General features: G+C 39.1%; 1 long non-coding RNA gene across 4 annotated transcripts in view; it reads left to right on the top strand.

The window, feature by feature from the left end:
* Positions 1–21,407: 21,407 nt before the first annotated feature.
* LOC145720285 (uncharacterized) overlaps positions 21,408–27,136 on the top strand; it is a 39,598-nt gene continuing 33,869 nt past the window's right edge. For 3 of the 4 annotated variants that reach the window (XR_014143205.1, XR_014143204.1, XR_014143202.1), the window contains exon 1: positions 21,408–21,611. This is a non-coding gene — a long non-coding RNA (uncharacterized LOC145720285). Of the gene's footprint in view, positions 21,612–23,950; positions 24,018–27,136 lie in introns of all 4 variants that reach the window. The other variant, XR_014143203.1, reaches the window with a different exon arrangement.

Genomic DNA, 27,136 nt, shown 5'->3' with positions numbered 1-27,136 from the left:
TATATAATATATATATATTTTAGCTCAAAGTCAATACCCTACCCCAGCCTCCTAGATAATTCATTGTTTTCACACGTTTAACTGGTGCTGCCTATCCCATCCCATCATCTTCTCTATTGTCTAGATTTCTCTCAAATGGATCTTTCTGTGCTACTGGCAAGGTTTTTCCTTTTAGCCTTTCCTCTTTAGCCTCTAACTACCCACTTGATATGTATGGTAAGTAATACAGAGAGCTTCTTTATCTGGCAATATTGTGAACTGATAACTGGGAAAACCTCCCTACAAAACATCTAGGAATGCTGGATAAAATATAACAAACATTCTTTTAAATGAAGAGCTAAGCTAGCAAGAAAGTAGGTGTAATAAACTTGTGTAATGGCCACAGATTCCTCCCATCCCTGTATGCAATGTGCCTTTGCAGACTTGCTGCTGCTTGTGTCAAGAGATGGAGTCTCCGGGACTACCCTTGAATTCTGACACCAGCTGGTGTGCGGCAATACAATTCTATTCTAACTTTAACTATCTAGAGTTGCTGTCAGAATCCACAGGTTAAAGGGCACAATCTCCAACAAGATTGCCCCACTTTCTAAAGTGCATGTCAGCTGCAAGTGGCGTCCTCCAGCCACCTGCTCTTGTGACCAACTAGCTACGAATCTGGGAGGGTTCCCACGACCCCCTCTCCCAACCAAGCATAGTAATTCATTAGTATGACTTCTAGAACTCAGGAGAGTGCTAGACTTACAAGAACTGTTCTGTTATAAAGGATACAAATCAGGACCAGCCAAATGAAGAGACACATTAGTTCAGTTACAGTAATGGGTAACTGATACTGAAGAGCCAAAAACAAAGAAGGTAAAACCAGAGCAGTAGGCAAGTGAGTTCTCACTCAGGTACCCTTGGACCAAGGTTAGATGGGGTTTCCCTATCTTGATAACACTGGGGCTTACGGGGGTTGTTTTTCTTTTTGTTTTATTACGTTCAGTTAGCCACCATAGAGTACATCATTTGTTTTTGATGTAGTGTTCAATGATTCGCTAGTTGTGTATAACACCCAGTGCTCATCACAACATGTGCCCCCCTTAATACCCATCACCCGGCTACCTTAGGTCTTAACAAGGCTGTGACATCTCATGAGGTAGGAAGCTGGAATAAAATCCCCTTATTGAAGTCAACACTTTGAAAGGCTACTCTAAGTGACAGGTGTACTAAGAAAAACTGCTTCCTGGAATAGGGAAAGGACAAGAAAGCTTGTCTATGGGGGCCTGGGATCTAGACAGTAAAAAGGAAGTATTCTATTTGAATTTATAGCTACTAACCTAACCTGTCCACACTTAGATTTCGAGTTTGAATGTATATCATCGGTGTATTAGTGTCAGTCTGGGAACTCCCAGTTAGAATTTCACATAAAAAGTGGTCTGTGGGGGCGCCTGCGTGGCAATCAGCCAGGCGGCCAACTCTGTTTTGGCTCAGGTCAAGATTTCAGCAACCCCCCCCCCCCATCTGACTCTGCTCAGCACAGTCTTCTTCAGGATTCTTTCCCTCTGCCCCTCCCCCAGATCACTTGTGCATGCGCGTGCGCGCTCTCTCTCTCTCTCAAATAAATAAATAAATCTTAAAAAAAAATAGTGATCTGTGGATGACACAATCATCTGTATACAAAATCCTAAGGAATCTACAAAAAAGTCCTAGTTCTATAAGTGATTTCAACAAATTTTCAGGATAGAAGGTCAATACACAAAAATCAGTTGTATTTCTTATTAACAATGAACAATTGGAAATTAAAAAATTTAAACACCATTTACAATAGAACCAAAAAGCATGAGGGATGCCTGGGTGGCTCAGTCAGTTAATTATCTACCCTTGGCTCAGGTCACGATCCCAGGGTCCTGGGTTTGAGCCCGCATCAGGCTCCCTGCTCAGCAGGAAGCCTGCTTTTCCCTCTCCCGGCTGCTCCCCCTGCTTGTGCTTTCTCTCTCTCTGACAAATAAATACTTTAATTTTGTTTTTTAAGATTTTATTTATTTGCAAGAGAGAGAATGAGAGACAGAGAGCATGAGAGGGAGGAGGGTCAGAGGGAGAAGCAGACTCCCTGCTGAGCAGGGAGCCCGATGCGGGACTCGATCCCGGGACTCCAGGATCATGACCTGAGCCGAAGGCAGTCGCTTAACCAACTGAGCCACCCAGGTGCCCCTCTCTGACAAATAAATAAATAAAATCTTTAAAAAAACAAAAACAAAAAGCATGAAATACTTAGGGATAAATTTAACAAAGTATGTGCAAGACCTATACACTGAAAATTACAAAACTGTTCTGAGAAAAATTGACTACCTAAGTAAATAGAGATACTGCATTAATGGATCAGAAAACTCAATATTGTTAAGATGTTAATTCTCCCCAAATTGATCTATAGATTCAATGTAATACCAAGTAAAATCTCAGCAAACTTTTTGTATAAACTGACAAGCAGGTTTTAAAATTTATATAAGGGCGCCTGGGTGGCTCAGTTGGTTAAGCATGTGACTCTTGATCTCAGCTCAGGTCTTGATTTCAGGGTGGTGAGTTCAAGCCCCACATTGGTAGCCTATGTAAGAATTCTTTTCCCAACCCAACTTTGCTTTTAGAAAAATTTAGGTTTAGGTCTATGCTTCATTTCAAGTTAAAATTTTTGTATGATATGAGATAAGGATAAACCTTTATTTTTGCTTATGGATATCCAACTGTTCCAACACCATTTGTTGAAAAGATTATCCTGTCTCCCATTAAATTATCTTGGGACATTGACCATATATATGTGGGTCTATCCCTGGACTTTCTATTCTGTTCTATTGATCTACATGTCAATCCTATGCCAATATCACACTCTCTTGATTACTATAGCTTTATAGTAAATCTTATAATCAGGTTGCATACATTCTTCCAATTTTGTTTTTTTTAATAAGATTGTTTTGGGCTATTCTGGGTCCTTTGCATTTTTATATAAATTTAATTTACTTATTTATTTAAGTAGGCTCCATGTCCATAGGCCACAGAAAGCACAACCCATGAAAGAAAAAAATTTTTTCATAAAAATTAAAATGATTGCTCTTTGAAAAACACTTATGAAAATGAAAAGACAGACCACATACTGAGAGAAAATATTTGCAAAACATATCTGATAGAGAACTTGTATCTAGAATATATATATATATATATTTTTTAAAGATTTTTATTTATTTTTTTGACAGAGAGACGGCAAGAGAGGAAACACAAGCGGGGGGAGTGGGAGAGGGAGAAGCAGGCCTCCCACCTAGCAGTGAGCCCAATGCGGGGCTCGATCCCAAGACCCTGGGATCACAACCCGAGCTGAAGGCAGACGCTTAACGACTGAGCCACCCAGGCACCCCTAGAATATATTTTTTAAAAGATTTTATTTATTTATTTATTTTAGAGAGAGAGAACACATGAGTAGGGGGAGGAGCAGAGGGAGAGGGACAACCCAGAGACCATGACCCGAGCTGAAATCAAGAGTTGGACACTAAACTGACTGAGCCACCGAGGCACCTCTAGAATATTTTTAAAAAACTCTTACAACTCAATAAAAAGAAGACTAGCAGTGTGATTAAAAAAAGATAGGCAAAATGTGTGAACTGGCAGTTCATGAAAAAAATGTATATGATGACCAATACACATATGAAAATATGCTTAACATCATTAATCATTAGGGAAAAGCAAATTAAGATCTTTCATAATTTTTTAAAAAATTTTTTAATTTATTTGACAGAGAGAGAGACAGCGAGAGAGGGAACACAAGCAGGGGGAGTGGGAGAGGGAGAAGCAGGCTTCCAGCAGAGCAGGGAGCCCGACACGGGGCTCGATCCCAGGACCCTGAGCTAAAGGCAGACGCTTAACAACTGAGCCACCCAGGCGCCCCTTTTTTTTTAATAATTAAAAAAAATTTTTTTAATTTATTGCAAATTAAGATCTTAATGAGATATCATTATACTAGATTGGCTAAAATTAAAGACTGATAATACCAAGTGATAGAATGTTGACCAACTGAACTCTGATATATTGCTGATGGGAGTGCCAATGCTCATATTGGAAAAGCTTGGCAGTTTCCAAATAGCAACTTTGGAAAAGTTTGACAATTTCTTATAAAGGTAAACATATATTTAACATATAAGCCAGGAACCCCACTTCTAGGTGTTTATGCAAGAAAGGTGACAACAAAAGTCTATATAAACGCTTGTATACAAATATTCATAGCAGCTTTATTCATAGTAGTCAAACCTGAAAGGAACCTAAACGTCCACTGATTAGTGAATAGTTAAATTAATTGTGGTATATCAATAAAATGAGTAAATCACTGATACACTAAACATAGAAGAATATCAGAAGAATTATGCCAAATGAAAGGATCAGAAACAAGACTACATATTGTATGATTCCATTTAATATGAAATTCTATAGGAATCAAAAATGTAATGATATAAAGCAAATCAGTGATTGCCTGGGATGACAGAAGAGGATTAACTACAAGGAGGCACAAAGAAACTTTTTAGGATGATAGAAATATTCTATATCTTAATTACGGTTGCAGTTCCATGACTGTTTACATTTATCAAAACTCATTGAATTGCACACTTTAAGTTAGTGAATTTTATTGAATGTAAATTATACCTCAGTAAAGCTGACCAAAAAAAAGTGGCTTGGTGTCAGTAAAAACTTCTCTGGAGAGACATACTCTTAACTCAGACTTCACAAGATTCCAGAAGATAAAGCCTAGCTGAACATGAAGTTACCAAATAGAAATTTCAAAACATAGAGGGAAACTCTAGCCTCCATCAATAAAGACACAATAATCAGCAAAATGAGGCACCCAAGGATGGCAGATACCTATTCAGTAGAGTGTATAAAATATAATCATTTAATATATACTTAATGATATATTCTTAAAATAAGTATATATTAAGACATACCTCAGAAGGAATTGAAAACTTCAGAACAAAAAACAGACATTGAAAAAAGACCAGAGCTTTGAAAACACTCTTTCCTCCAAGAAGGAGAAGAGAAATAGCATTTCTTCACAAATATAAATTCCAAAAAGGAAAATGTAATCGTTGAAATTTTTAAAATTATGGTTAGGCTTAACAGTTGATTAAAGTAGCTAAAGAGAGTGAAAGAATTGAAAAATTGATACGGGGAGAATACATAGAATATAGTATACAGAGATAAAGAAATGAAAAATATAGAAAGAGACATGGAGCAAGAAGATCTAATATATTCCTAATACTGATTCAGAAGCAGAGAATAGAATGAAATGGAATATCCAATGAGATAATGACTCAGAATTTTCCAAAATCAATGGATGACAGTGAACAAAGAGTAACATGGCTTAGAAGACCTCAAATGATAGTCCTTCTTAAACTTTTTAATTTTTTTCTGTCATCACTCCTCTAACTTTACACTTCACTCATTTGCTATGAGAAACAATACAAGAGGAAGAGCAGCTAGCTTGCTTGTGGAAATAGCAGAAGTTGTTTGTGTAATCCATTTCAAATCGGTGTTTTTCCTTGCCCCCTGAACTTTGTGCATGCTGTTCCCTCTACCTAAAATGTTTAGTTGCTGTGCTGTTACACATCAGGTCATATTTCCACCTCCCCCCCCCCTCACTATTCTGATTAAATAGCTGGAGTCTCCATTTTGTGGTTAAGGGACAGGTTATCTTCTTCCAAGAGTTTCTTTACTCATGATAAATCCACTAACCCCAGGCATTTACTCAGGCCTGTGATTAATGACCTCAAAGAAACCAGAGAGTCTGTTCCATTAGTGGGTCAGCCATGGCGAGTGGTCAGCCTGAGCCCTGAACTTGCTGAGGAACCTTGGGGACTGGAGCTCAAATGTCTACCTTTGAGACTGGGAGGATGCTACTCCTGCCACAGCTCCCTCGTCTACCACCGTAGCAGGAGGACCCTGGAGGCTCAGCACGGTGTTTGTCTGGGCCTGTGCCCAAGGACGTGTCACCACTACCTGTCCTCCCAGAACCTCAACAGCGGCTCTCCACAAACTCCCTACCCACTTCCTGTACCCCACACATACAAAGGTTGACAACAAAATGAGACGTCTCTTTGGCTTTTACTGTAGTTGACCCAAATCACCACAGACCCAGAATCCCAACACTTCGTTCTTCACATACACATGGAGCACAGAGCCAGCCCCTGTCCCCATGGCATGTCCCCAGGGCCAGGATTTTGGTCACCAAATCCAAATAATTCTACTTCCTTTTGTTTCCTTTTAATCTGTGCTCTGTTTTTCCTCCCTTCTGCAACCACCATGGCTCTGATCCTCAACATCTCTTATCCAGACTCCCACAATAGTCTAGTCTTCCAGCCCTCACTCATCATTCACACTGCCCTGCTTACCTTCTTGACAACTGCTGTACCCTTACGCTCCTGAATTCCTTTTAGCTGTCACCAGAGGGATCTTTCTACATTCAAATCTGATTATGGTCTCCTGATTCAAGTCACACATTATAGTGAGTTAGAGTCTGAGTTTTAAGGTCAGCAAACTCTGGTTCCATATTTTACTAGCTACTAAGCATTTTTGGCCTTTAGTTTCCTCTCCTATAAAAGAGAGAAAATAATAGCATCTATCTCATAAGATTATTTTGAGGATTAAATTATATAATGTGTGTAAAGTTCCTGAAACAAGGCCTGGCATTAGTAAATACTGCATGTATTGGTATCTCATTTTCCTCCTTTCTTCTTCCTAATTACCTATGATTAAGTCTAAATATTTTGTGAATAAATGTGACAACAACATCCCTAGCTCTTAAAGTAGAGCTGGCTCTCTCACACATAGTTTACCTATGAGTATTAAGCTCCTATCTCTGGTGTTCACCCAGAACATTCTTGTTCTTGCTGTCCAAGCATTTTGATCATTTCGCTTTTTACTCTCCAAATTTATATCAGACTTCTGGATCTTTCTGAAACCTATTTGAAATCCTCTCATCACCCAGCTAGTCTCAGGCCAAATCCCACTTGATTTTAATGTCACATTCTTAGGTGGTTCTGGTGTAGTTGGCATTCTCATCAGTCGACCCTGTCTGGGTGTAATCTAGACCAAACTACTCCCCCTGCTCCTCACCCCCCACGTCTATACCCCCAGTTCCACTTCAGTTTTGGGGACTAGACATAAAGTCCTCTGGTACCCTTCCCTGCCTTCTTTGCCATTTTCCCTCTTCTTACTAGCCATCCGTCCTTTTTGGTATCTTTGTATGTTTACCTGTGCTGTTTTCTCTCTTGGCCACATGGGAAACTCTCAGACCTGTTTCCAGCAAATTTTCATTGGTAAAGCCTTGCTTGATTCTCCCCCTTTTTCCCCTCCCATGTCTGATTGAAGTGGGCCCCAGGTGGTGCCAGACATGTAGTTGGAGGTCAGTGAATATTTGTGGAAAGGCAGCCCGTGAAGGCTGGTCATTACTTTCAGATTCCTGGCCATGCCCTTCCACCCAGCTTCTCAGATCTTTAGTATTTTCTTTGATTTTGTGAACTACTCTGATACATTTCAGATAAATTTTTTTTTTTTGCTTAAGTTAGCCAATATGTCGCTTACAATAATAGACTCCTAATTGATGCACACATACGTCGCTTTTACACTGAGAAAAAAATGTTTTTTACAATGGGAATATAAATAGATTTCAATTTAATCAGTTGTTCATTGGGCAGCTATTTTGAGTGAAGTGAGAATCTTCACATTTACCTATTATAGGAGAGTTGAAATTTGAAGAGGATTTTCAATAATGAAGTGGGAACATGAGAGATAGGAGGCAGAAAACTCTGGCCAAGACATGGGCAAAATGCACACAAGAAATGTCACATTAGGGGCCTCTTCAGAGAGTGCATCCAACTTAAGTTGAATTTAATCCCTCAATTGGCGTCTTTGGAGAGGTACCGCTCCCTGAATTTATGAGAAGTTAGGCACATTATCTTTAAAATGGTACTCTGCACAAAAGGGCTTCTCAAAATATCCACTGAAAATTATACTTAAAAAAAAAAATCAAGTTGTAAACAAAGAGTGAACTGAGAGATCCCTTCCTTGATTTGGCTCTGAAAGGAACATGAGATAGGGGAACAAAGATAAGACTTAAAAAAGGGGTGAGGGGGAAACTAGATAATCTGAAGAGGCATAGCACCTAAATATGTAAGGTGTAGATATATTCCTAGTTGTGCCTCCACCAGTGTGTGAGAAAGAATTAAATTCAATTAAGTTGTGGGGCGCCTGGCTAGCTTAGGCAGAAGAGCATGAAGCTCTTGATTTTGGGATTGTAGGTTGAAGTCCCACATTGGGTGTAGAGATTACTTTAAAATAAATAAATAAATAAATAAATTAATTAATTAATTAAAAAAATCAATTTAGTTGTCCTTTACTAAGTTGTAAAAATCTTAGCAGTATTACAGTTAGGCCTAGCTGCCATTAATGCTTGCTTTGGGGTCAAACATTGCTGTTTCTGCTCTTGTAAAACTTGCCAACTGTACTATAAGAAGCCTACGGAGGTCATATTAGACGTCTCTCAGAAATCTAGGGAGGTCATACAAGACCATGAGATGTTTCCTAGATCTTTGACAGATGACTCTTCTTCCTAATTCCTGCCCCAATTTTGTGTCATTCTAGGGCAGTTGTGCTCAGTTGAGGGTGCCCCTCAGAATTATTTAGAACTTTGTAAAAAAAAATATATGTTTATCCCCAGCACAGACCTACTAAATTAGAATGCCTGAGACTAGAGTTCCTTTTTGTTGTTTTCACTTGTTGGCTTTTAATTATTTTATGGAGATAAAGTTAGCATACAATGAAATGCATAGATCTTAAATGTTCAGTTCAATAAATTTTAACAATTACATACACTCAGTAACCACTATCCAAAACAAGCTATAGAACATTTCATTCATCCTCAAATTCCCTTATGTCCAGTCCAGTCTGCTCCAGCCTACCAGAGGCAACCACTCTTCTGATTTCTATCACTATAATTTAGTTATGAGATGCTAGGGTTTTTAGAAATACAGGTAAGTGGCATGAAGTATAGTTCATATACACATGAACCAACATGAATATATCTCAAAAACATTATAATAAGCACCCCCCAAATTGCAGAAAAATCCAAGACATTTGTTTCATTTATATAAATCATATACAGCTTAAAAGTAGGCAGAAACAATAACAATTATTCTTCAGAATCATATGTACATGTAGTAAAAATATAAAGATGTACATGGGAATGATAATCATTAATTTCAGGAGAGAGGTTGCCTTTTGTAGAGTGGAAAGAACTAAAAATAGGGAAGAACGCTCCGAGGGTTTTAACACTGTAATATTTTATTTCTTAAGCTGAGTAGGGGGACATGGTTTCTCTTTATATTATGATTTGTACCTTACTTTATGTCTGCAATATTTTATAATGAAATAATTAAAACTTCACAGAGGATTTTGATGTGCCTGCTCTTATAATCTCTAGACTCCAGGAATATTCAACATTTTAATAATTATATAAGTAAATATATTTCAAAGACTAGAATTAATTGTGCCATCTGTTCAAAGAGAACTTTTAAAAAATTTTTTATTTTAATTCCAGTTAGTTAACATAACCACTGATTGTTACATTAGTTTCAGGTGTGCAGTATAGTAATTCAACAATTCCATACATCACCCTGTGCTCATCATGACAAGTGCACTCCTTAATCCCCATCCCCTATTTCACCCATCCCCCAACCCTCTTCCCCTGTGGTAACCATCAGTTTGTTCTCTATAAGTCTGTTTCTTTGTCTCTCTATTTTCCCCCTTTGCTTGTTTCTTAAATTCCAGGTATGAGTGAAATCAAATGGAATTTGCTTTCTTTGACTGACTTATTTCACTTAGCATTGTACTCTCTAGCTCCATCCATGTCATGGCAAATGCCAAGATTTCATTCTTTTTTTTAATGGCTGAATAATATTCCATTATATTTATATACCACATCTTCATTATCCATTCATCTATTAATGGACATTAGGGCTGTGTCCATAATTTGGCTATTGTAAATAATGCTGCTATAAACATAGGGGTGCATGTATTTCTTTGAATTAGTGTTTTTGTATTTTTTTTGGTAGGTACCAAGTAGTGTGATTACTGTATTGTAGGGTAGTTCTATTTTTAACTTTTTGAGAAACCACCATTCTGTTTTCCACAGTGGCTGCACCAGTTTGCATTCCCATCAATAGTGCATGAGGGTTCCTTTTTCTCAACATCTTCCCCAACACTTATTTCTTTAGTAAAAATTCTTCTTACATTGCTGCTTAGTCAAACTTAAGATGTGGTTTTAACCTCATGATCCAGAATGGCTGCTTAGCCTCCAATCATCATATCCTCATTCCAGCCAATAGAAAGGACAAAGGGGAGAAGTGCTTATTCCCTCCCTTCGAAGATACTTTGTAGATGTTGCACACATAACTTCTACTTTACATCTCATTGTCTAGAATTTAGAGATGACCACACCTAGTTATATGGGGATTTGGAAAATGTAGTCATTATTCTGGCTGGCCCCATGCCCAGATGAAAATCAGAGATTTTATTACTAAGAAAGAAGAAGTGATATTAGTGAATCAAATATATAAATCTTATTATTTTATTATACATTACTATGTTTATTATACTATACTATATATACTAAACTGCTTATTAATATTATATAGTATATATAGGATGGGTGTTACATGTATTATATTTTTAATTTTAATTGAATAGCAGGAAAAAGTACTATAAATGTTTATCTTTAAAACAAAGCTCATTCAGGGTCCTGTGGGTGGCTTAGTTTGTTAAGCATCTGCCTTTGGCTCAGGTCGTGGTCCCAGAGCCCCAGGATCAAGCCCCACATCAGGCTCCTTGCTCAGCGGGGAACCCTCTTCTCCCTCAGCCTGCTGCTCCCCCTGCTTGTGCTCTCTCTCTCTCATTCTCTCTCTCTGAAAAATAAATAAATAAAATCTTTAAAAAAAAAAGCTTATTCAGGGTCACTTGGGTGGCTCAGTCAGTTAAGTGACAGACTTATGGTTTGGGAATCAGGTCATGATCTCAGGGTCATGAGATTGAGCCCCATGTTGGGCTCCTCGCTCACATTGGAGTCTGCTGGAGAGTCCACTGGAGATTCCCTCTCCCCATCCCAACCCCCTCTCATATGTGCACGCACTAAAAAAAACAAAACAAAAACAAAGCTTATTCATTTTTTTCTTTGTAAAAGTCTTTCTTGTTTTCTACTGTGAGCACGGACTCTAGAACAGAATGATAATGTTTAAATCATGGCTCCATAGTTTATTTGCTGTGGATGTTTAACTTCTAACAAGTCACTTTTAGCCACGATTTCTTCATCTGTCAATGAGGATAGTTAACAGTACCGAACTTATGCGGTTGTTGAAAAGATGATATGTATTAATACACATATGCGCATACAACAATAAGTGCTCAGGAGCGCCTGGCTGGCTCAGTCAGTAGAGCATGTAACTCTTGATCTTGTGGTTGTAAGTTCAAGTCCCACATTGGATGTAGAGATTACTTAAAAAGTAAAATCCTAAAAAGACAAACAAAAACAAAAAACCAGTAAGTGTTCAATAAATGTTAACTATTATTATTGTTGAAACTCTTAGAATATTCAAAAAATTAGAAAGAATAAGGAAAGGTAATCCATAATCCCACTTCCCCAAAACAACCAATATTAAAATGTTGATGTATTTACTTACAATCTTAAGTGCTATGGATATTTTACACAGTTGAAATACTTATGTCTATTATACGTATCCTTCTTTAGTCAGAATCCACTCCCCTCCCTTCTCCATTCTGCTTTGTGTCCCTGGATGTGAACCAGTAAGTACTTCATCAATAGGTTTTATTGGGTTTTTCTATATGGATTTGGCCAATAGGGAACAGAGTATTTCTATCTCCTTCTTTGAGGGATTGCTATGGGTTGGCTTTGTCCCTTTACTGAAGGTCCCAGCTCCTGTCAGAGCCTCTCTCTCTCTCCACGTAGCTACCCTTTCTGGGGTCTCTCTTTCAGGCCTGGGAATGATAGCCGTTGTTGACCCAAAGTCCTGCAGTAATCTTATTGATTTCTCTTAACCTTTTGTAAATAATCCCTTTATTAAATCCCCTCAAATTACCCAGTTTGAGTGTACTAAACTTTTCTTCTAGGACTTTGACTAAGACATAGGAGGATAAGAATCATTTCAGAAAGATTTTTTTGATAGCTGTAGAATATTCTATAGTGCCAATGTACCTTAACACTAATAGCAAAGTACTTAATATGCATGTCCAAAACCTTATAGACATTACTTTATTCATTCCTCAGCACCCCAGGGATTGGTATTTTACAGATGAGGAGACTGTGCCTCAGGGAAGTCTGAAAATTTACTTCCCTGAGGTCATAGGGCTGATAAGCAGCAAAGTTAGTCTTACTTCAGAATCTATATTCTTCGTACTAAACCCAGTGGTTCCAAAACCTGGCTAATTGTCAGAAGAATCTAAGGAATTTTTTTCCTGTGTCCATTCATAGAGAGCTTAATATTGTAGGTCCAGAGTAAGATCCAGAAATCTCTATTATTGAGAAAAGTTCCTTAGGGGATTCTGATAATCAGCTAGAGTTGGAAATAAATTATTTAATTTTAATATACTTATGTTTCCTTTTGTAGGATATTTGGATCATCTATACATTTTGTTATAAGAAGACTGCAGTAAATATGGTTATATGTAAAGCTTTGCCTGTATTTAGTATTGTTCACATAAGATAAGTCCCAGAAGAGTGATTAGTGAATCAATGATATAAATCTTATTAAGATTCTTGGGGCACCTGGGTGGCTCAGATGGTTAAGCATCTGCCTTCGGCTCAGGTCATGATCCTCGGGTCCTGGGATCAAGCCCCACATCAGGCTCCTGGCTCAGCGGGGAGCCTGCTTTTCCCTCTCCCTCTGCCTCTCCACTTGCTCATGCTCTCTCTCTCTCTCTGTATCTCTGTCAATTGAATAAATAAAACAAAAATCTTTAAATCTTTTTAAGATTCTTGAAATGTTTCATTCAAATATTTATTCATTCAGCTACTCAAATATTCACTTAAAAATTATGCATTCTTGGGGCACCTGGGTGGCTCAGTCAGTTAAGCATCTGCCTTCGGCTCAGGTCATGATCCCAGCAGAGGAGTCTGCTTCTCCCTCTCCCCCTGCCTGCCGCTCCCCCCTGCTTGTGCTCTCTCTCTCTTGCTCACTCTCTCTCAAATAAATAAATAAAATCTTTTAAAAAAATTATGCATTCTTTCTACAAATATTTATTAGACATTTGTCATGCACCACGCACTGTGCTGACAGTTTGATATACCACAGTGAGCAAGACACACACTGGGGGAGATGGATATTAATAATTACATAAACAAAATACTTAAATTATAATTGTAATAGGGTCTCTGAAGAAAAAGTAAAGGGGAATATAACCCTGTTTGGAGATGATTAGTGAAGATATTGCTGAGGAAATTACATTTACTTATTTATTTATTTTAAAGATTTTATTTATTTGACAGACAGAGACACAGTGAGAGAGGGAACACAAGCAGGGGGAGTGGGAGAGGGAGACACAGGCTTACCGCGGGGCAGGGAGCCCGATGTGGGGCTCGATCCCAGGACCCTGGGATCATGACCTGAGCCGAAGGCAGACGCTTAACGACTGAGCCACCCAGGCGCCCCAGGAAATTAACATTTAAATTGAGGTTTGACAAATGAGTAGAAAAGTTAACTATGCAAAGAGAAAGGAGAAGGCATTCTGGGCAGAGAAAAGTGGCATATATGAAGGCTCAAACATATAGGGGACCTTGGAAAGTTATGTAAAATTAGATTTATGTTATAAGATGGCTATGGATATACTGAGGTTTTGGAAATGTTAAGTTTTGAGATAACCAAATGTGGGACATCTTAGAGGAGATGTTGAAGCGGGAGTTAGAGATAAGGATCTGGAGCTCACAAGAGAAGTCTTTTGTAAAGAAATTAATTTAGTATTTGAAACCATGGAAATGGATGGAATGTACAGAAGTAGAGGACAAATGTATAGAGGGTCAAGAAAAGAGGGCTAATGACTGAGCCTGGAGACTCCAATGTCGAGAGACTGGATAAAGAAGTTCCAAAGGAGGGGTGCCTAGGTGGCTCAGTCGGTTAAGCTTCAGCTCAGGTCATGACCTCTGGGTCCTGGGATCGAGCCCCACATTGGGCTCCCTGCTCAAGGGGGAGTCTGCTTCTCCCTCTCCTGCTCCCCCTGCTTGTGCTGTCTCTCTCTCTCTCTCAAATAAATAAATAAAATCTTTAAAAAAATGTGTGTATGCTCTCTCTAAATAAAAAAATAGATAAATAAAATCTTAAAAAAAGAAAGAAAAAGGGTAAAAGATGTGAAGAGACTTTTTTACCAAAGAAAATATACTATACTGATGCAAATGAGATGTTCAACTTCTCTAGCCATTAGTGAAATGAAAATTAAGGCGATAATGAGATAAAACTACGCATCTATTAGAAAAGACATAATAAACAAACAAAAAGTAGTGACAATAGCAAATGTTGGCGAGAATGTAGAGAAACTAGATTGCTCATACATTGTTTATGGAAATGTACAATGGTATACCCACACTGGAAAACAAATTTGGCAGTTTCTTAAAAACTAAACATACATTAATCACACAACTCAGTACTTGCATGCTAGGCATTTATCATGAAGAAATGAAAATTAATGTCCACATATCAGCTGTACAGGAATGTTCATAGCAGCCTTATTTGTAATTGCCCTAACCTATAAATCACCAGAATGTCCCTCAATAGGTGAATGGTTAAATAAACTGTCATACATCCATACCATGGAATATTTAGCAATAAAAAGAAATAAACTGGTGATACATGTAACAACTTAGATGGATCCCAAGGGCATTATGATGAGTGGAAAAGCCAGTCCCAAAAGGGTACATGCTGCATGATTCCATTTATATAGCTTTCTACAACTGATAAAATTATAGAAATGGAAAATAAATTAGTGGTTATCAGAGTTTTTAGGGTGTGTATGTATGGCTATAAAGGGGTAGCACAGGGAGACATCTGTGGTAATGGAATAGTTCTGTATTTCAATTGCAGTGGTGGTTACATAATAAAATGGTATAAAACTATAAACACACATTGTACCAATGTCAGTGTTCTGGTTTTGATATTGCACTATAGTTATATAAAATGTAACTGTTGGGGGAAACTGGATGAAGCGTTCACAGGATCTCTCTGTACTGTCTTTATGACCTCCTGTGACTCTATAATTATTTCAAAACAAAAAAATTAAATATAACTATGCATAAGAAGCAAGTTTTTGAAGATATATTTATGTAAAATTTTAACAAAAAAACCCATGGTCCATATTGTTTAGGGCTACATACATTTATACCTGCTTCAATGAAATTAAATTATTTATTTTATACTGCCGAAGGATCAAATATTAAAACTTTGTATAGTTAAACCTAACGGTAAAATTCAGATACATACAAAGATGGTAATGATATATATCAGTTTTAGAATAAAGACTGCCTCAGGGAAAGTACAGAAAAGAGATGGGAATGAAGCTTTTGGTGGATCCAAAAATTAGGAAAAAATGAGAAGTTTCCTTGCAAAGGGTAGTGTTGGGTTGGTAGATGAAAAGATGGAATTCAGATGCGGGGCTATTGTTTGCTTTGTTTTGTTTGTTGTGTTTTGTTTTGTTGTAAAAGACTGCAACTTACTTGGATATTGAAGGAAAATATCCGGTACAGAGAAGTTGAAAATCCAGTAAGGGATGCCTAGCTGCTCAGTTGGTGGAGCATGCAACTCTTGATCTCAGGGTCGTGGGTTCAAGCCCCACACTGGGCATGGAGCCTACTTAAAAAAGAAAAGAAAAGAAAATCCAGTAAGAGATGGCAACTAGTCCAAATGTAAGGTGAAAAATCATCAAAGAGGGAATAATTGGACAGGTACTGGAAAGATTGAAGGTTATGCTTAATGCGTAGTAAAAGACTGAATGTACAAATGGACAATGGCCAAACCATATATGGCAATAGAATTCTGACCATAACCTCTGCAGCAATGGGCATGGAATGATCAGGACTTGGTCAATGACTGCTGGTCTCCCTATTAATTTATTTATTGGACCTCCCTTCCAACTCAGAACAAGAGAGAGCCACATGTGCTCCCTAAAGCAATCACATAAGATGTCTCATTTCTAGCTAGATGCCTCCAGCTTCCTCATGCCAACAACCACCAACCAGAGCATACCTGGAGCCTTTTTTTTTTTTTTTTTTTACTATAAAGCTTTCTTGCTTGCCCTGGAGTCTCTGCCAAAAGCAAGTGATTGTGGCTGACTCCTTTGCAATAGCAAGCTCTGAAAAAATAGCCTCTGTTTGTTCTCATTTAGGTAACATTCCTTTATGTCCACAGTAGAAAGGTTGAATTCATGATTTTGAAGGTAGACTTCACGACCCTTCAAGTGAGAAGCTGAGGTAGATTGAATCTATTGAAAGATGACGATGTCAGGAAACTGCAAAGACAAATTTTGGATGGATTGTCTTTGTAGATAATAAATGCAGAAAATTGGCTGGGTTTTTGAGGATGTGACTATGGCCAAAAGTACTGATGTCTTCAATAAATGAGGGAAAGTGGATGGGAAGTCAACAGTACCAAGAGATAGGCTGGGGTGGGGTGGAATAACACTGTTTTCAATACTGCCTTTAAGGTAGTCCTTCAAGTCTTCCCTTAAAGGAATGCCAGGTAGGCTGAGGACCAACACTGAAAAAGAGTAATGATCTCAGTCCTAATAGTGAGCGGGGGAAGCAGATATTAGAGTAAATGTGTTAACTGTCAGGGAACTATCATGGAAGCACCACAAGATAGAACCTAGTCAAGATTTTGAGGGCAGGAACTGTCAGAGATTTCCTGGAGGCAGTGATAATTCATACAGTGTCCTGAAGGATGAGCAGGAAAGCACAAGCATAGAGAGGGTTTCATTGCTCTGATTTTATTTCTGTACTGAGACTATATTGTCTTGATTACTATGGCTTTATGATAGGTCTTCAGAGGACAAGTTCTTCCATCTTACTCCTCTTCAGATTGTTTTGGTGCTTCTTAACCTTATTCTTTCTCATTTCAATTTTATTTATTTAATTTTAATTTATTTACTTGTTTGTTTGTTTTCAAGTAAGCTTACACCTAATGTGGGGCCTGAACTCACCACCCCAAAATCAAGAGTCACATGCTCTACTGACTGAGCCAGCCAGGTGCCCCATTTTTCATTTCGGTTTTAGAATACACTTGTCAAGTTTCATGAAAATCTGATAGAATTTAAACCTCTTTCTTCTTATTGAATTCTTATACATTCCTTAAGTGGCAGCTTTAAATTTTACCTTCCTCAAGAAGGCCTTACCTGCCTTCCTAGATAAAGTTAAATTTCCTTACTACGTATTTCCACAGCATCCTGTACTTCCCATTAATTAACACAAATCAGACTTATAATTCTTTACTCAAAGTCTGTCTCCTGGGCTGGAAAGTTCACAGGGACCACATCTGTCTAGTTCACCACAATATCCTCCAGCACACAGTCTAAAATAGTTCGTGCTTAAGCCACACTTTTAAAAATTTAAACTAAAAATGTAAATGGGTGTTAGTTGGTAGGGGGTGAAGGGCTGAGGTTGTGAGTCTTCAGCATGTAATATGTAAGGCAGGGATAATCAGTGGAGTGAGACCCCTGAGGAGGTTGAAAAACATGGTAAAGAGATAGGGGAAGAGATGCCTTGTCTATTTCACAGGAGAAAGATCAAAGAATCGTTGGTTGGTGAGAGTTAACAGAGTTCTCTTCTATTATTATTATATTCTTCTGTCATTATTTCTAATAATCTATTACTACTACTTCCTTTTCTTTCTAAGGTAAGAGATGAGGGGATTTGGTACTCATAAGGGAGAGGCAGCAAGATGGGAGATGGGAGAAGAGTGGGGGAGAGCGGTGAAGAATGGATGTGTGAACAGAATAGGGGAGCCAAAGAATCCCGGGGCAGGATTAAGGGCCTAGTGGATATTGGAGACCATGAATTCATACTGTTCCCAATCATATCAATCTGCACCGTATGGTTTTCTCCAGCTGTCCCTAGCAACACAGGTCCACCTACAGATGATATGAAATGTTGGATTGATCCAGGCTGGGATTTTTGCCAGACTGGTGCCAGTGAAGGACAATTAAACCAGTGAGTTCAAAATATTGGTCAAAAGTGGTTGATAAGAAGAAAGGGAGTCAGGGAGAGAGACAGACTATAGACTAAAAGGGCATTTTGGGCGCGCCTGGGTGGCTCAGTTGGTTAAGCGACTGCCTTCGGCTCAGGTCATGATCCTGGAGTCCCGGGATCGAGTCCTGCGTCGGGCTCCCTGCTCGGCGGGGGGTCTGCTTCTCCCTCTGATCTCTTCCCTCTCGTGCTCTCTGTCTCTCATTCTCTCTCTCTCAAATAAATAAATAAAATCTTTAAAAAAAATAAAAAAATAAAAGGGCATTTTGTCTGGTTTGTGACAGTTTTCTATTCCTGGTTTCCCAGCTATGTTTCCAACCCATGGGTTCAAGAGATTCCCCTCCATCACTATGGTGAATCTTCTTTTTTCACTGAAGGGAGTTGGAGGAGTTTCTGTTTCAAAATAGTCTTAACTAAGAAAATGTAATATAGACTCTTGTACTTCTCATACTGTGTTTTTGTGGTTTGGAGGTAACGTAGAGCCAAAGTTGATCAGTTTTTCAAGCATTTGGGGCATTTCTGTTGATCTCATCTAACAGCTCTATTGCATAAAGGGCTCAGAGTTCTGGCAGATGATTTTGGAGCCTCTGGGGCTTGGAGTCACCAGGAGAGTTTGCAGGGATCCTTGCCTCCTTGCCTAACTAATGCTATTCAGAAGCAGCCAGGACCTCATGCCTGGAGCTCCTGGGGTAGAAAGGCAGTTTCTTTGATTGGCTGCGGATCTTGTCCTGGGAAAAGAGGAAGGTGAGCCCTCTGTTCTTGGCTATAACCAAGATCTTTCCTGACTTGTTTCCTATTGCAAAGTGAATCACTCTTGAAGTAGGTCAGCAATGCCGCAGTCATCTGTCTCTTTCCAGGCTCTACCACTTCGAGATCATATCACTGACCCTTGTGTCTTTCTTCCCAAAGCCATCAGAGACAGGTTTACCAAAACATTTACCTCCAGTTTCCTACTTCATACAATGCTAAATACTAACAACATGGGGCTCTGAGGCTGCCTGTTTTGGGATTTACTTGATTGACATCTCTATAAGGCATTTAGTTTTAGTTTCCCACAACAGTAACACACAAGCAACTTTCATTCTCCTTTTCTCAATTCCTCCTTTCAATTTAACAAGCTGCTCTCAAGGTAGGTTCTAAAATGAGTCCTTGGTATGCAGAAAATGTGGTAATGCTATTAATTTAAATTCCATCAAGTGATATGTCATAATTTATTTAACTATTCCCCTCTGGTTGGACATCTAGATTATTTTTGCTATTTGATTTTATAATTACCCACTGTAAAGGATATCTTTATGCATAAAAGTTTTTCTGTATTTAGGAAAATGTGGGATTCCTCCTTAACTTTCTAGAGTTTTCAGTACCACTAGCATGTAATAATTGTGTACTGCTGAGCCTGAAAGTGTAGAATAATGATATTTAACACCTGCCCCCTTTTTCCCCCCTCTGCTTAGTTTTCTTTGAATCTCTGACCTCTGTAAAATGCCAGTGAATTCCATTTTCCACACTATCATTGCCATTTCTTTCCCATGGAGACCTCCCTCCTGGAGGTATTTGTCTTCCTACTTGGATCTGTACTGATTTCTTTCTAGACCTACTACACAGCAGTCATCTATGCACTCCCCAGTTTCCTTGATCTGATGACTTACTCTTTCGTCATTTACTCTCTTATTTTGCTGGAGTGTATCCTCTAATGTCATCATGCAAAGAAGTGTGCAAAGAAGATAAACATTGTGATACTATGCATGTCTAAATATATCAAAGTTAAAAACCATTTTTGAATTTTGAATTTTGAGGACAATGATCCATTGTCTTCTAGCATTCAGTGTTGTGGAGAAATTCAATATAATTCTAACTCTCAATCTTCTGTTTGTGGTATTTTTTTTTCTTTGAAAGCTTCTAGAATCATCTCTTTTTTTGGTGTTCTGAAATTTCAAGTTGACATGTCTTAGTGTTGCTGTTTTTTAAATTTATTATCTTGAGCACTCAGTATGCTTTTTTAAATTGAGATACAACCGACACATTAGTTTTAGTTGTACAACATAATGATTCCATAATTGCATGTTCAATATGTGTTTTTATTTTTTATTTTTTTAGATTTTTATTTATTTATTTGAGAGAGAGAGAGCGTGAGAGAGAGTGAGAGTGAGAGCACATGAGCAGCAGGGAGGGGTAGAGGGAGAAGCAGACTCCCTGCTGAGCAGGAAGCCCCATGAGGGACTCAATCCCAGGTCGCTGGAATCATGACCTGAGCTGAATGTAGACATTTAACCGACTGAGCCACCCAGGTGCCCTCAATATGCACTTTTAAACTGGAGACTTGGCCTTTCTTTTTCTTTCTTTCTTCCTTTCTTCCTTTCCTTTCCTTTCCTTCCTTCCTTCCTTCCTTCCTTCCTTCCTTCCTTCCTTCCTTCCTTCCTTCCTTTCTTTCTTTCTTTCCCTTTCAGAGACTTATTTATTTGAGAGAGAGAGAGCATGAGCAGGAGGGGTAGAGGGAGAGGGAGAAAGAATCTCAAGCAGACTCCACGCTGAGCACAGAGCCTGCTGCGGGGCTCTATCTCACAACCCTCAGATCACGACCTGAGCGTAAACCAAGAGTTGAACGCTTAACCAACTGTGCCACCCAGGTGCCCCATTGACTTTATTTCTGGGAAATATTCTTGTGCTATTTCCTTGATAATTTTGTTCCCAATGTCCTCTCTTTGGGGAACTCTTTTAGTTAGATGTTGAAACTCAGATTAATACTTTAATTTTGTTATCTTTTATATTTTACCCTCATTTTTAATTTCCAAAATCCCCTTTTGTTTCTAATTTTTCTCCCTCTCCCCTTTCATTTCTCTCCTTTTCCTTACTTCTGAGAGAATTTTATTCTTATTTCATGGGATTAAAATCTTATCTCCCTGATAAAATTAATTTACCTTTTGAAATTTTCTTCTACCATCTGCATTATCTGTTTCCGCTGAGTTCTTTTTCTTCCCCTTCGGTTTATTTGTTTTGGCCTCTGTCTTTATTGTTGGAAGCTTTCCTCGAAGATCTGGTGATCCTTGGATGTTTGTTCAGGTTTTTAAATGAATCACTGCAAAGCTGATTGGAAACTCTGTGTGAGTGGGCAGGTCTTGTTAGCTTGTGGGCTTATTTTTAGATTGAGGAGGTAGTCAGCCAGCTCTTGGGTGTGGGTGTGGGTGTGGTCCCCCAAATGTCAGTATGGGTAGGCATTTTCTCTGTAGCAATTTGGTTTATCCGGAGAGAGCCTCTAATCTGCTGCCTGAGAAGGAGAAGCCTGGCTGGTGGTGCTGTACCACAGGGTGAGGTAAGGGACTGAGGAGTCTCATGGTTCAGTAGGCAGTCTTTCATTAAAGCCTCACCCTGCCCTCTTCCTGCCTGGTGCTCCCCCAAAGCCTCTCAGGTTGTTTCTCCCCAGTAAAGTACTTGTGGGAGTTGGGGAGGGGTGGGTGCCTGACTGATGGGAGTGGAGGAAGGCTTGTGGGGCTACCTGCTTCTTTTCAGACACCCCTCATTGCTTTCAGTGCCCCATTCCTACCACTGCCTTCTAGGGGACAGGCTTCAGTTGCTAAGCCTTTCTGGAGTGAATTGTCTTGCTTCTTAAGAGCATTCTCCAACAAAGTTTGGCCTTTTTCTGCTCTGCTAATTTATTTATTTTTAAAGTTTTTAATGGTTTTATTTATTTATTAGAGAAAGAAAGAGAGAGAGAAAACACGATTGGGGGAGGGGAGGGGTAGAGGGAGAGGGAGAAGCAGACTCCCAGCTGAGTAGGGAGCCCGACATGGGGGCTGAGCCACCCAGGTGCTCCAACCCCTCTGCGAATTTAGTTTCTGTTCCTCCACCTGCTTTTTGTCTTCATGTGCTGTGGGTTGGGGCTACAGATATTTCCTAGTCTTGTTGAAGATGGGGTTTGTGTTTCTGTTTCTCGTTCTGACTGTGTTTGGAGATTTTCAAAAAAAGAGGTTAGAAAAATCAATGCTCAGCCATCTTGATTCTGGAAATTATGGAGGTGACATCATCCTAGCATTTGCCTTGATCACCACTATCCAAACTTACTTGCAAAAAATACAAGTATTTTGAAGGCAGATCTGTCTACCTATACTCTTTGCTCAGTGGCAATGCCAAGTAGTGTTATGCCTAGTTATATTGGAACCTGAAACAAAAGAAAAAATTAGTAATACTGATCCTATCTTTTTTTAAAGTTTTGATATTTTGGGGGTGCCTGGGTGGCTCAGTTGTTAAGCATCTGCCTTTGGCTCAGGTCATGATCCCAGGCCCCACGTCGGGCTCCCTGCTCAGCGGGGAACCTGCTTTTCCTTCTCCTGCTCCCCCTGTTTGTGCTCCCTCTCTGTCTCTCTCTCTGCCAAATAAATAAATAAAATCTTAAAAAAAAATAAAAACAAAGTTTTGATATTTTGTTCATTATGGGCGTGTTTGTACCAAATTTGTGTTTTAAAAATATTGCATTGAGGTATTATTTGTCTTGATTACTGAGTTTTTAAATTTTACACTCTACTTGAGTGACTTACTTGCTTCACTCTAATCCTGGTGGGGGGGAGGGAAGTGCATCACATTCCTTTTTTTTTTTTTTTATAGATTTTATTTATTTGAGAGATAGAGTGAGCGAGCGAGAGAGAGAGAGCACACATGAGCAGGGGCAGAGGGAGAGGAGAAGCAGGCTCCCTTGCTGAGCAAGGATCCTGATGCAGGGCTGGATCCCAAGACCCTGGGATCATGACCTGAGCCGAAAGCAGACGCCTAACCGACTGAGCCACTCAGGCGCCCTGGGGTATCACATTCTTCATCAGCTGCTGTCCCCACCATAAACCACTACAAATAAACATAGAATCTAAGTAAAAGCAGCCTGTTTGTTATGCAAACTTTCAGCTTCAAGGAAAATCCCACAGTCAACTTCCAACCCATTTGCCTTCCTTAGAGCTCCATAGTTACTCTTGAATTCTCTCCTTTGTTCATAACAATGGTTGGTCTCTTCTAGAAAATATAGGGCTGTGTCAAAGTGAGTTCCTCCTAGTATAATTGAGGTATCCGAGTTTTACTGATAAATGTTGCAAAATGTAAAAGGACAGATGTGGCACTGCCATAATAATGAGGTCCACAGCTTTTTTTACTAAGATGCCATGACATCAACAGAATCAGAAGCATTTCTTCTATATTTTCTGGGTGTTTTTTGCTAAAAACCTTGAGATGAAACAAAAGAAGTAAAAATTCTTCAGGTATTTCTATACCCATTATTAAATATGGACAAGTGTCAGAAAAGGATCCTCCCTTCTTTTTTTTTTTTTTTAAAGCTTTTATTTATTTTAATTTGAGATAGAGAGAGGGAACAAGCTAGGGGTGGGGAGGGGTAGAGGGAGAGAGAGAGAGGTAGAGAGAAAGAGAAGCAAACTCCCCACTGAGCAAGGAGCCCAGCTCAGGGCACGATCCCAGAACTCAAAGATCATGACCTGAGCCGTAGGCAGATGCTTAACCGACTGAGCCACCCAGGCGCCCCAGGATCCTCCCTTCTTAATTACAAGATTTTTGTTGGCTAAGTGGGAGATGGAGGAGGAAGGTGTTTTGGCTATGGAGCACTATGATGCAATGAGAGTGAATTTTTTAATTCTTTTTTATTCTTGTTTTAATTAGCTGTGGTGATGTAGGCGAGTCTTTTAGACCACTGCGCATTGCCACGTGAAGAACAGTCATGTTAAAGGTATGGGGCAGACAAATTTTCCTTTCTCCCCTTTTATGTTCTTTGGCTGGTCTGATAATCAAATTGACATAAGACAGATTAACAGGACAAAAAGAAGTTAAATTTCCTATATGCCAGAGCCCCAAAGATCTGAGACTCAAGGGCCTGTCAGGGAGTTGAGGCTTACATGCCATCCCCAGCTGAGGAATGGGATAGTGGCCTGGGGCTTCAAAGGGGAGGAGGGTAATTCACAGGACGATAAGAAAAGCCTGTTTCGTAATTAACTGTTGTCCTGCCACACAGGTAAGTCTTCTGGTAATAGCTCCCTTTCTGGACCAGGCCCCCTATCAAAATTCTTTTAGGTAGTTGAGGGGGGGTAGAAGTTTGTCTTGGGTCTTGACTGACTTCAGCTCAAAATAATCCACATGCCAAAGTGGCACATTTTGGGGTGGCATATTCTGCTCCCCTTCAGTCCTGCCTTTGAAACTTCCCCAAGAAATTTCATAGTCTAGAAGTTGGATTGGTAGATTGTTCCATCTCATCGAACTAGTCTGTTCGTCCTGAGGGTAGGTCACTTCACTTAGATAGTTGTGTCTCATTTCAGGAAGCAGAGATGTGGGGGGCTCCCAAAGTTAGACCTGTGGTTCAAACAATCAGGTATTTAATAGAAGACAGTTCTGTGGAAACAAAAGAAAAACAATGGTTAGTAATTGGAGCAGATTATGATCTCAGAGTCTGGGTTCTGAAGGCAGCCAATTGAGAAGCTTACTAGATGTCTGGCTTGAAGCATCTTCAGATGGAGTACGGGCTGGCGGTGACTCTCCTGGTTTGTAGTTTGAATGCCTGTAGTGATCTCTCTGAGTAGCTGCACAGCAACAGACATGAAGACTGTCCATACATGAGGTGTTGTGGTGGTTTCTCTGAAGTTTATAACAGGTTGTTCAGCTTTAGCTTACATGGCTTTGGGGAAAAGGTGGTTTTAGTTTTCAATAGTTACCAATCAGAAGGGTGAGAGGAAATTGAAAATGTTAGTTTGGAGATTTGTGGCCATATATTGGAGGAAACTAGAAGAGTTCAGGATCTAGTCCAGTGTATAGGTAGAAAACAAAACCTCAAAGACAATTAATAGCACTAGAATTTTATATCCACAAAGGTGTTTTACTGAAACATAATTTTTCTCTCTATAATCACTCCCACTTTTATCAAGGATAACCACAGTAAGACTAATTTGTTTGCAAATTAAGTCTAGTTTCAATAAACTTGGCCTGATTATTTATATAAGTGCCGCAAGAATAGTGATTTATCTTATAGGCTCTTTTAAATCTGCTTTGCTGGAAATTTTCATATGGAATCTCAGATTGGACTTTTATTTATTTATTTTTTTTTTAAAGATTTTACTTATTTATTTGAGAGAGAGAGCATGAGGGGGGAGGGTCAGAGGGAGAAGCAGACTACCTGCCGAGCAGGGAGCCCGATGCGGGACTCGATCCCGGGACTCCAGGATCACGACCTGAGCCGAAGGCAGTCGCTTAACCAACTGAGCCACCCAGGCGCCCAGACTTTTATTTATTTTTATTTGAGAGAGTGAGCGAGAGAGAGAGCACAAGAGAGAGTGAGCACAAGCTGGGGGAGAGGCAGAGGGAGAGGGAGAAGCAGGCTCCCCACTGAGCAGGGAGCCCAATGCGGGGCTCTATCCTAGGACCCTGGGATCATGACCCGAGCTGAAGGCAGACACTTAACTGACTGAGCCACCCAGGAGCCCCAGATTGGACTTTTAAAAGCCTCTTAAGGCTAGAAAGCCAAGCCACATACTCACCATCTGACTTCACCTGCAATACCTATAGATTTGAGTAAATTACTTTCTTTTCAAGGTCCCCAAAATATTCTGAGGTTTCTGAGACTGCCAGGAAGTGGCCTTCCTTACTCACCTGGTAAGGCTGTCAGGAACTCTGTAAGCAAGGTATCAGGCCAAGTTTTCCAAGGGGCTTTGTTGGCTCCATAAAGTCAACCTTAGTCCCTTAAAGCTGTCTGGTCATATCTGATTCCATGCACATTCTCAAAATAGACATTCCAGCCAAAGCCTTGGTAATATAAGCAATATTTCCGTTTCTGTCCTGTAACAAGGACAACAGACTCTTACTGAATTTATGCAAGTAACTATATTGCCATGAAAAGAGGACTCAAGAGTTTCTGAGTTCTGGGGGATCAGCTAGGGAGAAAGGGTAAATGCTTCATCTTTGTTACAAAGGTATATTTACCAAACTGCTATAAGTAATAGATCGCTTAAGATTAAAGGTTTCCTTAAATCTGGAAAAACAAGACATTAAGGAACCAGCAATGTTTCAAACAAAAAGTCATAAAAAAATTATAATCATCCTCCTTAGTTCATTCAGTGCCGTTTAATTAATATTTGCTCTGCTTGGTCCAGGTTTTTCATTAGTTTTGGAAATTCTTATCCAATTCAGTTTATGATCAAAGAGTTATCAGAAACCTGTACTTGTCAAAGTTCTTTCCATGAATCTCCTTGAAGATGAAGAACTCGCAGGAACACTATTACAAAAGCATCAGAATAAAACAATTGTAAATGACAAAAGACCTAAAAATGGCCATGGTTAAAGATCTGATGAGATTTCATTATAATGCAATTGACAAGGAAATGTATTTATTTCTTTGATATACATTTTAAGATAATAACTAGAATTATGATAACATTATACCAGAACATATCAGATTTCTAGGCATTTCATACAAGATCAGGAATGCTTATATTAATAACATATATCCACGCAAATATAATCTAAGAAGATTTAGCATCAGTTTTTTGACAGTGCTTCCCATTAAATTTAACATAACAGATAAGCCTAATTAGTGTAACATCTCTCTTTCTGTTAGGAGAGAAAACAAATCTTTGAGATGTTCCAGGAGCCCTTTGGAAAATCCTGAAGTTAGTTCAAGGTCAAAAAGACTTCATTTAGAATTTGATTTTCTGAAGTTTTTCAAAAATATCAAAAAGTTTTAGAACATTTCTTCAAGTAGGATCATAGATTACTATGAAATAATACTTTGTCACCCATTTAACCATAGTGACAAAGATTCTGCAGAGAAATACAAAAGAAAATTAAATAGTTGTTAAAAAAAAA

This window comes from Leptonychotes weddellii, chromosome 2 (assembly GCF_054177405.1).
Source record: "Leptonychotes weddellii isolate Sample4059 chromosome 2, ASM5417740v2, whole genome shotgun sequence".
Classification (NCBI taxonomy): Eukaryota; Metazoa; Chordata; class Mammalia; order Carnivora; family Phocidae; genus Leptonychotes; species Leptonychotes weddellii.
The sequence above is the reverse complement of the archived record's forward strand: the minus strand, read 5'-3'. Positions and strand labels throughout refer to the sequence as shown.